The 10121-nt window shown below is 48.6% G+C and overlaps 1 protein-coding gene across 1 annotated transcript in view; it reads right to left on the reverse strand.

Moving 5' to 3' along the window:
* Positions 1-10121, reverse strand: part of mgat3b (beta-1,4-mannosyl-glycoprotein 4-beta-N-acetylglucosaminyltransferase b) — a 54248-nt gene extending 44127 nt beyond the window's left edge. Inside the window, exon 1 of the mRNA XM_069197207.1 lies at positions 9558-10121. The gene's annotated coding sequence lies outside the window, so the exon portion shown is untranslated. The remainder of the gene's footprint in view (positions 1-9557) is intronic.

Consider the following 10121-nt stretch of genomic DNA (forward strand, 5'->3'; position numbering starts at 1 on the left):
TGATATGAACACGGGAGGCGAGACAATCTCAATGCTGGTAACATTAATCGGGAGAATTTAGATGAAAAACAGAACTTCTTCATACATGGACATTCCCTTCCCTTTACCTGCAAAGTTACTGGTGCACGACAACTACAGCTTCCAGCAAATAGTGCGGAAGGCTAATATAATCACCGACTGTCGTGACCAGCCCTTGCACAGTGAATCAGAGCTCCGCCCATCTAGGCTGAGATTTAGACTCAATTGCGATTCAAGTGCAACAGAACTAAGTTATCCTGTATTCCCAGGGTGATTAGCCTGCTTAATTTGGACAACGGACTGTATTTCTTTTTTCTCTCTCTGCATACATGAGTGTCTCTTATTTGCCAATGGGCTCAAGGCATTGTGTAATGCGTTCTGTCTTTTACCTGCCTGCCAAGCCAATTTCCTATCTGGGACAAGAAAAGGAAGTAATTAAAAAAAAATTAAAAGTACTGGGGCACTCAGTCACCTTCACCTGCGTTGCAGGAGAATGCCAATCATCCTAACACACCGTAACCAGGGTCTGTAAAACTGTTTTTCTTACGGAAAGTTACCAGGGCCTGTTACACAGGAGATCTTACTCAACATCATATCCCACAAGGGTCTCCACACAGGATTTCGGCTGACCACATGAGTACCATTAGACCAGTGGGAAAATAAAAACCCATTAAAGGCAGGCTAGGCTGGCTGCAGTCCAGAACAAAAACAGGGCAGTAAAAAAAAAAAAACCTGCAGTGGGAATAAAGCTGGAGTCGCGAGAGGGGAGGGTGGTCCACTTCTTTAGAAAATGAACAAAAAGAGGGGAAAAAAAAGCCCAGTCTGTGGACTGAGGAATGAGGTGAATGAATAAACATCCTGTTAATAAAGTCGACTCGGGGAGCTCTTCAAAAAGGATCCGTCAACAAAACTCAAATACAAGCCCCCCCCCCCCGCCAAAAAAAAAATATTCAAAGCAGAACCACAGATCAGAAGTACTGCAATTACGATGCAAAGCCAAGACAAAGAGGTGGCACCGCTATCGGAACATTTTAACCACTTAACTTTTTTTTTAATTAAAAACTCGCTCCCAGGATTGAAATGAGAATTCCTCATAGCGCTTTCCTGGACACTCCACTCCAAGTGCTGTACAGGTCATGGGGATCCCCTCCACCACCACCACCAGTGTGCAGCCCCCACCTGGATGATGCGACGGCAGCCTGAGTGCGCCAGAACTCCCCACACACCAGCTCTCACTGGGGAGGAGAGCAGAGTGATGAAGCCAGTTCAGAGAGGGGGATTATTAGGAGGCCATGACTGGTAAAGGCCAGGGGGAGATTTGGTCTGGACACCCCTACTCTTTTTGAGAAACGCCCTGGGATTTTTAATGACCACAGAGAGTCAGGACCTCGGTTTTACATCTCATCAGAAGGACGGTGCCTTTTTTTACACTGCAGTGTCCCCGTCTCTATACTGGGGCATTGGGACCTACATAGACGGCAGGGTGAGCGCTCCCTGCATTGAACCGATTACTGATGGGTAACTGAGTCAGAAAGATGTAGACGATCAAGAATCCCTTGGCCCCGTTCAGTGAAATCCACACCACAGCAGGAGGGCCGAACTGAACAGGGTACAGCAGGAATTTCAGATGTTTGGTTGAACAGCTGGAGCCACTTAAAGCTCTGGGGCTCCCAGTCCTAGTCCTGCAGCCCCAACACACACACCTGCTGGTTTCTGTTGCAGCCAGATCTGAGTTACTCAGCTGAACCCTTCCTGAACGAGATCAATCTGCGCCGTCTTCAACTCTTAAAAACACGCCGGAGCTGGCCCTTTAAGTGATTGCATTTCGGAAGGAAAACGCCAATCAAGCAACTTGCTGGATGATTAAAGGGGAACTGCAGTCCCAATTTCTCGGACCGGTTCTTAAATCTCGGCAACCAAATAAATTCATCGGCAGGATCGCGAAATTGGACCAAACTCCAAATGAAGCGCAAAATCGTCAACGTTGTGAAAGCACCGTGGAGTTGCCATGTCGTCCTGAATCGCGACAGGAAGCAGCCCTTCCTGCTCACTAGTCCCTGTAGGGACTGCTGAAATGTGATGGACGAGCGAATAAAACACAGGCAGACATTTCACTGCAGAGATGTTCCAACGTGATCTGCATGCAGGGTGGACAAGCACGGAGTATTTGTCAGCAAACTCGCCTCAAAATCGAGAGCAATATTTCTACGGGATTAAAACAAATGTGCTGACAAGCCTGCATGTTTATAATAATAATAATAATAATTGCTTACACTTATATAGCGCTTTTCTGGACACTCCACTCAAAGCGCTTTACAGGTAATGGGGACTCCCCTCCACCACCACCAATGTGCAGCATCCACCTGGATGATGCGACGGCAGCCATAGTGCGCCAGAACGCTCACCACACATCAGCTATCAGTGGGGAGGAGAGCAGAGTAATGTAGCCAATTCATAGAGGGGGATTATTAGGAGGCCATGATGGGGTAAAGGCCAGGGGGGAAATTTGGCCAGGACACCAGGGTTACACCCCTGGGATTTTTAATGACCACAGAGAGTCAGGACCTCGGTTTTACGTCTCATCCGAAGGACGGCGCCTGTTTACAGTATAGTGTCCCCGTCACTATACTGGGGCATTAGGACCCACATGGACCACAGGGTGAGCACCCCCTGCTGGCCCCACTAACACCTCTTCCAGCAGCAACCTTAGTTTTTCCCAGGAGGTCTCCCATCCAGGTACTGACCAGGCTCACACCTGCTTAGCTTCAGTGGGTTGCCAGTTGTGAGTTGCAGGGTGATATGGCTGTTTCCAGTGTAATGGGGCCGCTTCACCTCACTAGAAGATTTGTTGCCTCGTTCTGAATCGCAGACAATGACAGCAACATGGCACCGCGCTCACTTAGAAATTGAATCTATTTGGTGATGTAAATTGGCAGTGATACACGTGACTGTGTATATTTTACTTTCACCAGGTCTGAAATGCACCCATAGATGCCGGTTCTTTCTAACCCACGAAATACAAAAATAGCATTGCAGTTCTCCTTTAATGCTTCGGTTAGGTAATAAAGCCAGGCTAGAACGAAGCCCAGCAGGTGTGTGGCCCTCCAGGACTAGAATTGAGAACCCCTGACCAAGCAGAGAGATGAAACTTTTGGCTTCTGAGGGAGAAATCATCCCTCCTTCCTGCCAACCCATGTTCTTGCTTGGAGCATTCCTATAAATATACAAAAAACAGACAACAATGATAGTGTGGCACAGCGATTGATACGTTGGTAAGACTCAGCGCCAGCACTGCCAGAGAGTTTGATCTTCTCACTGCCCTGGAAAAGAAAGCTCATATGGGCCAGCAGCCATGCCACTCTGCAACTCACAACTGGCAGCCCACTGAAGCTCAGCAGGTGTGAGCCTGGTCAGTGCCTGGATGGGAGACCTCCTGGGAAAAACTAAGGTTGCTGCTGGAGTTGTTCGTGGGGCCAGTAGGGGGCGCTCATAATGACGGGGACACTATACCGTAAACAGGCGACGTCCTACAGATGAGACGTAAAACCGAGGTCCTGACTCTCTGTGGTCATTTGAATCCCAGGGCGATTCTCGAAAAAGAGTAGGGGTGTAACCCAGGCGTCCTGGCCAAATTTCCCATTGGCCCTTACCAATCACGGCCTCCTAATAATCTCTTGCTCTTACTCTGCTCTCCTCCCCACTGGTGTGTGATGAGCGTTCTGGCGCACTATGGCTGCCGTCGCATCATCTAGGTGGGGCTGCACACTGGTGGTGAGAGTGGGATTCCCCATTACCTGTAAAGCGCTTTGAGGGGGGAGGGGGCTTGACACAGATTTAATAATAACCTCCTTTTAACCCAAGGAAAGAACCGAGAACCAACAAATTCTCATTTTCATAAACGGCCACAGTCAAGAGAAAAACCAAAGGGCTTTGTCCTGTTATTGAAGACTACTACTACTAACGTTTCAGAACTATTAACATTTGGCACGGAGGCTCCAGTCAACGTCTGCCGCAAGATGAAAAGATTTACTGTGAAGAAACTTTGGGCTGAGCAAGTCTAAGTAGGTCATCGGATTGTGAATCTTGAGATCAGATACAAGAGCAAGATATACAGTAGCATGAGGGAGAAAGCCGAGAACTGGTAAGAAATAGGTATCAATGAACAAATATGTCTTGTGAGTCAGGAAGACCAGGCTGTCACACGGTAAAGCCCATAGCGGTGCTTACTGAAAGGACAACCAGGGAAAAGCCGATTCCTGAATAATATAAAATATTAAGATTGCCAAGAACTGGCAGAATTGATAATGTGACAAGAATATAGCTAGCAGCTAGATCAACCTGCAGCTCCCAGCTAGCAGCCCACTGAGGCTCAGCAGGTGTGAGCCTGGCCAGTACCTGGAGGGGAGACCTTCCACCCACTCCAGCAGATGTGATGTCAGCAAACACCAGTGGGCCTGCTACAAAAGAATGCATGAAATTATCAAAGCGGACAATGATGTGCGCTTGCTGCGCTTATCAAAGACAAGTTTCTTTAATACAGAGCATCAGACGGACTCTCTTTGACACTGAGGAGTAGCTCAGGAGGACTTTCGTCGCTGGTGCACTAATGCGCTCTTTTACGCGCTACAAAAGATGACAGGGTTCCTCTACACCTTCCAATAAATCAACCCAACCATTTCCGCCCTTGACAAGAGCCCCCAAAACGTATCAAATGATTCAGTCGATGGCCTCCGGCACACAAACGAACTACAAAGCCTTTTGGGAAAATATACATTTGCAGAGAAACCAAGCGGCACCAGTACAGATCTGATCCTTTGCGCCTCACAAGGTGGACTGTAACTTTGTGGAGATTTTTAAGCTTCCGTTTGACAGCAGAAAACGGATACTCATGCACCAAAGTCTCATTCAGCAGCTTTGGTAGATCCTACTGAAGATGAGGGGAGGGCAAATGTTTTAAGGGCTAGTTTGGGGTAACTCTCCTAGCTGAAGGAGCAGCAGCCTGCCTTTAAGGATGAGGCTGACCGAACCCCTCCTCACTTTCACAAGGACTGAAACAGAGGTGCAAGAGAGATGTGTAAAGGGAGGTTTAGGGGGTGAGAGATGTACAGTATATAAATACACACACACACTAACAGGGCGGAAGCAGGAGGCGGCGAGATTACGATCTGACCTTCCTCTTGAACTTCTCTTATAAACTCCATTTGCAGGACACACTTCAGTTCTTATACGGTACGAAGGGCAATTTCACCTCCATATTGAGAGGCGAGCATTTACACTTATAAGTCGTTTACAATTGACTTCCAGGGGGTAAAATGTTTGGAAAATGATCGAACCAGATTAAATCGCTGGAAGATCCAGACAAGCAAACTTTTTACAGATACGTTTATGTGACAACAGCAGAATGCCCTGGTACAAATCACCCTCTTGGTGACGGAGTACAGCACACTAGCGAGATTGGGAGAATTAGGCTCATGCTCCTGATTGGACGAAGGAAGTCAAGTATGAAACTCTCTGACCCAGGATCATCTGTGTCTGTGCTCACTCCACCCACTCCAGCGGCAGCAGGGTGAAACGAGGCGGAGACAGAGAGCAGGAAGTGCAGAGCAGCCAGGAAACGGCCAGCGCCAAGCCCACGGCTTCTGTTTCAGCTTCGTAGTCAACCTGGCTGCGAGGGCATGAGCGACTGGGACATGTGCAACGCAGTGGAGAAGGTGGCATGCTGGGTAATGTTGACATTGTGGTTTATTCATTCAGTCTTGCGTACGCAGAGCCCTGTCAGATTAAAATGCCCCCCCCCACACACCCACCAGACACTATAAACCCAAGCTGGCTGATATGGATGTGGATGAAGGTGATCCGTTTCGCGCGGGGTGTTTTTCTGCCATTACACAACTACCAGATTGGTATTCCTCATTTACACTTCACGAGGCCCTGTGCATGTTCCAGACATTGGAGCAGGGCTTATGACGGCTCTCTCCTCTCCCTAGCAACGTGCCCCACCACGACCAGACACGGAACTCACACCAGTCCAGAAGCCATCCCGCTCACTGCAGGTTCACTGCCAAGCAGCACCAGGGTTCTGCAAAATCAGGGGCAAACGCAGAAATGCTGCATAATCAGATGTAACAAGGAAACGTGAAATGAGGATGCAGCATATTCTCATTACCATTGTAAGATTTTTTCTTCCCTATAATTAAATATGGCAACATTACACCAGAAACACAGATTGTACTTCAAACTCAAGACATTCCGAACAGGAGGCACTTGGGCGTATTGGGACAGATTGCCAAGACATGAATGCTGAATCACTGGGCCCATTCAAGCAGTGTCTCTCCTTGGATCATTAAGCTACTAACAAGCCAGATAAACCAGCTCTTTCATCAGCTCGGCACACTTGCACAAACGCTGCTCAGGGCGGCCATCTTGCAACCTGCGGGCTACGACAACTACGCCCACCACCGCCCCCAAAACCGGCATTAAAACTACTTATTGATTACTGATTAACAAGCCATGCTCCAGATTGAAAAGAAAAGGCTGTGGACATCTGTTTTGTAGCTCATTAGTAAAATACCATTATCCAGCACATTTGCAGCAATCTACGGGAATTTCAACAGATGAAGACAGAGGCTTGCGAAGGCTCAGATACTTTACTGAGATCTCTCCCTCACACACACACAGCCCCAGAGACCAGCCAGTGAAACTAAGGGGTTCCCAGCCTTTTATAACATTTCTTTCAGCTTGCAGAACACAGGACATAGGACCTGATTGGGTTACAACAGAACAGAATGGTTAACTTAGTGCAAACAGATGGCATAACTTTTATTACGCAATTGGAACTTTTTGCTTGTAAAGGTTAAATCATTTTATGTTGACGAGCCTGTATTCCACTTCTCTTTTCGGTAGCTGTACATCGCCATGTGAGGTTGGAGGAGGAGATTGTGCCTTTTAGAAATAATTCTTCTGTTGCTCCCACTCGCTGGCAACACATGTTGTGAAATAGTCAAGACAAGAACAGAAATAGACATGGAGCTGTGGAATACAGTGCAACACCGCTCAGGCATGTCTGAAATAATTGGGCTTCTGCATAAATCCGGCAGATTTGTTCTCCTAACAGTCACACGCAGAGTCATTGAGAAAATGGAAGGCCACAGAGACAAGCTTGGCTCAGACGGACACTCGCAGCTCAACCTACCCATTCGTTCCGAATCCTGGGGTGAGTCACGCCAACCTGGAGCCTCTCCCAGACCCACAGGACACAAGGCAGGACTGCACCCAGGAGCACGATGCTCGTGCGAGGTTGTGCTCACCCACACAGGCACCGACCAACAGCTTGCCTTTGCAAACAAATGCATGCCCTGGGCCTTATCCACCAGGGCTTTGGAGCAGCGCGCTCGAGAGAGACGCACGGCAGTCTTTCTCCGTCGAGCTGCTCCCACATGTATTCTATGGGGGCCACAACTCTAGCAGCTGAAGCCCCTCTTTAAGTCACAACAGCGGCGTTTCTCGGAGGTCTGAACTTCGCAAGCAAAGGGCCGTTAAGAGTATCGGACCTCTTCCTGGTGGTCTTCTTCAAGCCCAACAGTCAGAATGAAAACCCGAAGGAGTACCCCCACAGGACCGGGAACGGCCATTAAGCCTTCACACGAGTGAGCCCTCCACACCTGCCAGAAACTGCCCAGGTTCCTGAAGCTCAAACCTTCGAATATTTTAAAAGAAGGGGGTGTGATAAGATCCCTGAATCAATCGGCAAAAAAAAAAACTCTCTCTCATTTCTCTCTCGCGAGTGGAAACTTATCTTGATGCCACCCCCAGCAGCAATTGTTCTCCAGAAATTCCAGCATTATATTTAGAATGCCGATTGTATTCTCTGAAGCCTGGTGGATGAATAATGTACAGCACCGTCGCCTGTTCTGTATCTGCTCCCTGAAAGGAAAGTGGGCTCTAATTCTGCGGATATTGTTATTTTGGGGCAGAATGACATTTGCTCCAACGTCACAAAAGGGAATACTCCCACACGTCCGCTTGAAACCAACTTCCCCCTGCGTCTGCATCGGGCCGGGCCTACACAGACAAGCACAGACCTTGCCTTGTGCTGTAAAAGCCAGGAACTGATACAGTAACAGGCAGAGATGCCCCCGACACAGCTAGACCGAATTAAAGACTGCCGACTGCCCGGGCTGCCACTTGAATTTGGGTGCCTCACACGCATGACAAGAGCAAACGAGGAGTTAAAACAGCCGAAGTCACGGCACACAAACCTCCATCCAAGTTTAAAACCGAAGTTTTGGTTTTGAAAGTAACCAGAGACGATGTTTTCTAGCTCACAGCAGACGTAAAGCTACATTACACAAGGTATCAGCAAAGCAGGCCTATATTACCACATGGGGTGGATGGAAGAACTTTGGCTCATATTTTGATGCCCTATTTTCTCCATAAAAAGTCCATTTGTCTCGCATAAACATAATTGTGAGATAAAAGACACTGCGTAGCGTTTTAAATCAAGGAGCCAGCACCTGATACCAAACGCGTCGTGGTTTGCCACAACACTGGGGGGGATGAAAGAGGCGTCTACAGCCTTGCAATTCGAAAACTGTCACATTACCGAGGCCTCTCATCTGCGTAACCGGCATGACATCCCTAAGTAACACACCACAGCGCAGCTAATGCTGTGGACATTTTAGGTCCAACCACGACAGCACATACAGTAAATGAGAGGAAGAGCCGTGCGCATCATCCCCCAGGTGCAGTCTTACCGACGACAACAGTTCGCTACCTTCTGGCGAAGCGCTCTGGCCCCCAAAAACAAAGGTTTTGGTCACGAATTCGCTTCTATTTTGCTGGTACACGAGAGGAAGTGCTTACATTTTGTAACCGCTACTACGGTGTTCCTATAACGCAGACCAGGAGGGGACGGATGCAGAACCGCGGTTTTTTTTTTTTGGGTTGTTGTTGTTGTTGCGTTTTGCCAATAAAAAGGCTTTTCCTAGAGATTTCTCGTCCCCAGCTCTGGCACAGCGGGTCTGCAGAGCCAAGAATGATCTGGAACGCGTCCAGATGTAGAACACAGAGGAGGAAAAAAAAAAGGCACAGAAGGAGAGATACCCAACCTCCGCGCACAGTGTTACAAAATGCGTAATAATATAACCCCCCCCAGCCAGCCTTAAGCAGCTATGGCTACACTTAAAATCATGTCACCGGGGAAGGTAACATTTTGTGAGCCACGGACTTGCAGTGCACGTGCCCTTTTCGCCTGAGCTTCCTTCATTTTAATATTCACCCCCCCCCCCCACACACACACACCCCCGTAACATCGTCCAATTTACTCGAAAATAACCATCGCCAGACTTTCAAGCAAGATGCCTTCGGAACTCCTGGCTGTGCTAGCTACGCCGATGAAAGGGGGCTCCGTCTCCCCCAGCACCTCCACCATTCTCTTGTATAAACGGATATACACACCCACACATCAAGAGCAAACAGCAGGGGGTACACACACACACAACACACACCCCCTCCAAAACAAAACACACACATACACTTACCCATCGCCTGTGTTGGGTGGATTAGAGATTCATTGCAGATGAGGAGCGGGTCTTGAGATCGCGGTGGAGGAAAAAACGTTGACGAGGCTGCCGTCTGGCTTCGCCGGCGCTCGGTTATTTCCTCGGCGGACGAGTCTCTCGCAGCCGCGCCGCCGCATCGCTCGGGCTGTGCGGCAAACATACAACACGGGCGGCTCGGCTCAAAAGCCCGCTCCCTCCTGAGCCCGAGGAGTCAAGCCGCCGGTCGCTCGGTCCCCTTTAAAGCGCGTATTCGGATATGAATTAATAATGATGCCATTCGCGGAAAGCTCTCGTTTTAAAGACGCTCGCCCACGCCGCGTCTTTACGCCTCCCCGCGGGTTCGAAAATAAGTACGGGGCTTTTTTTTTTGAAACAAAAAATAAAAAAAAGAGAGGGGGAGAAAAATGCTTTTCCTCTTCTTGTTGTTGTTACGCCGCTTTTATGGGTCCCCTTATCTCCGCTCCAACCCCCCGTCCCTCCGTAAGACTCGTCCCACTATTTTCTGCTCTGAAAATGACGCCTTTTCCGCTCATATAAAATCCA

Source organism: Lepisosteus oculatus, chromosome 12, assembly GCF_040954835.1.
Source record: "Lepisosteus oculatus isolate fLepOcu1 chromosome 12, fLepOcu1.hap2, whole genome shotgun sequence".
NCBI classification, from domain to species: domain Eukaryota; kingdom Metazoa; phylum Chordata; class Actinopteri; order Semionotiformes; family Lepisosteidae; genus Lepisosteus; species Lepisosteus oculatus.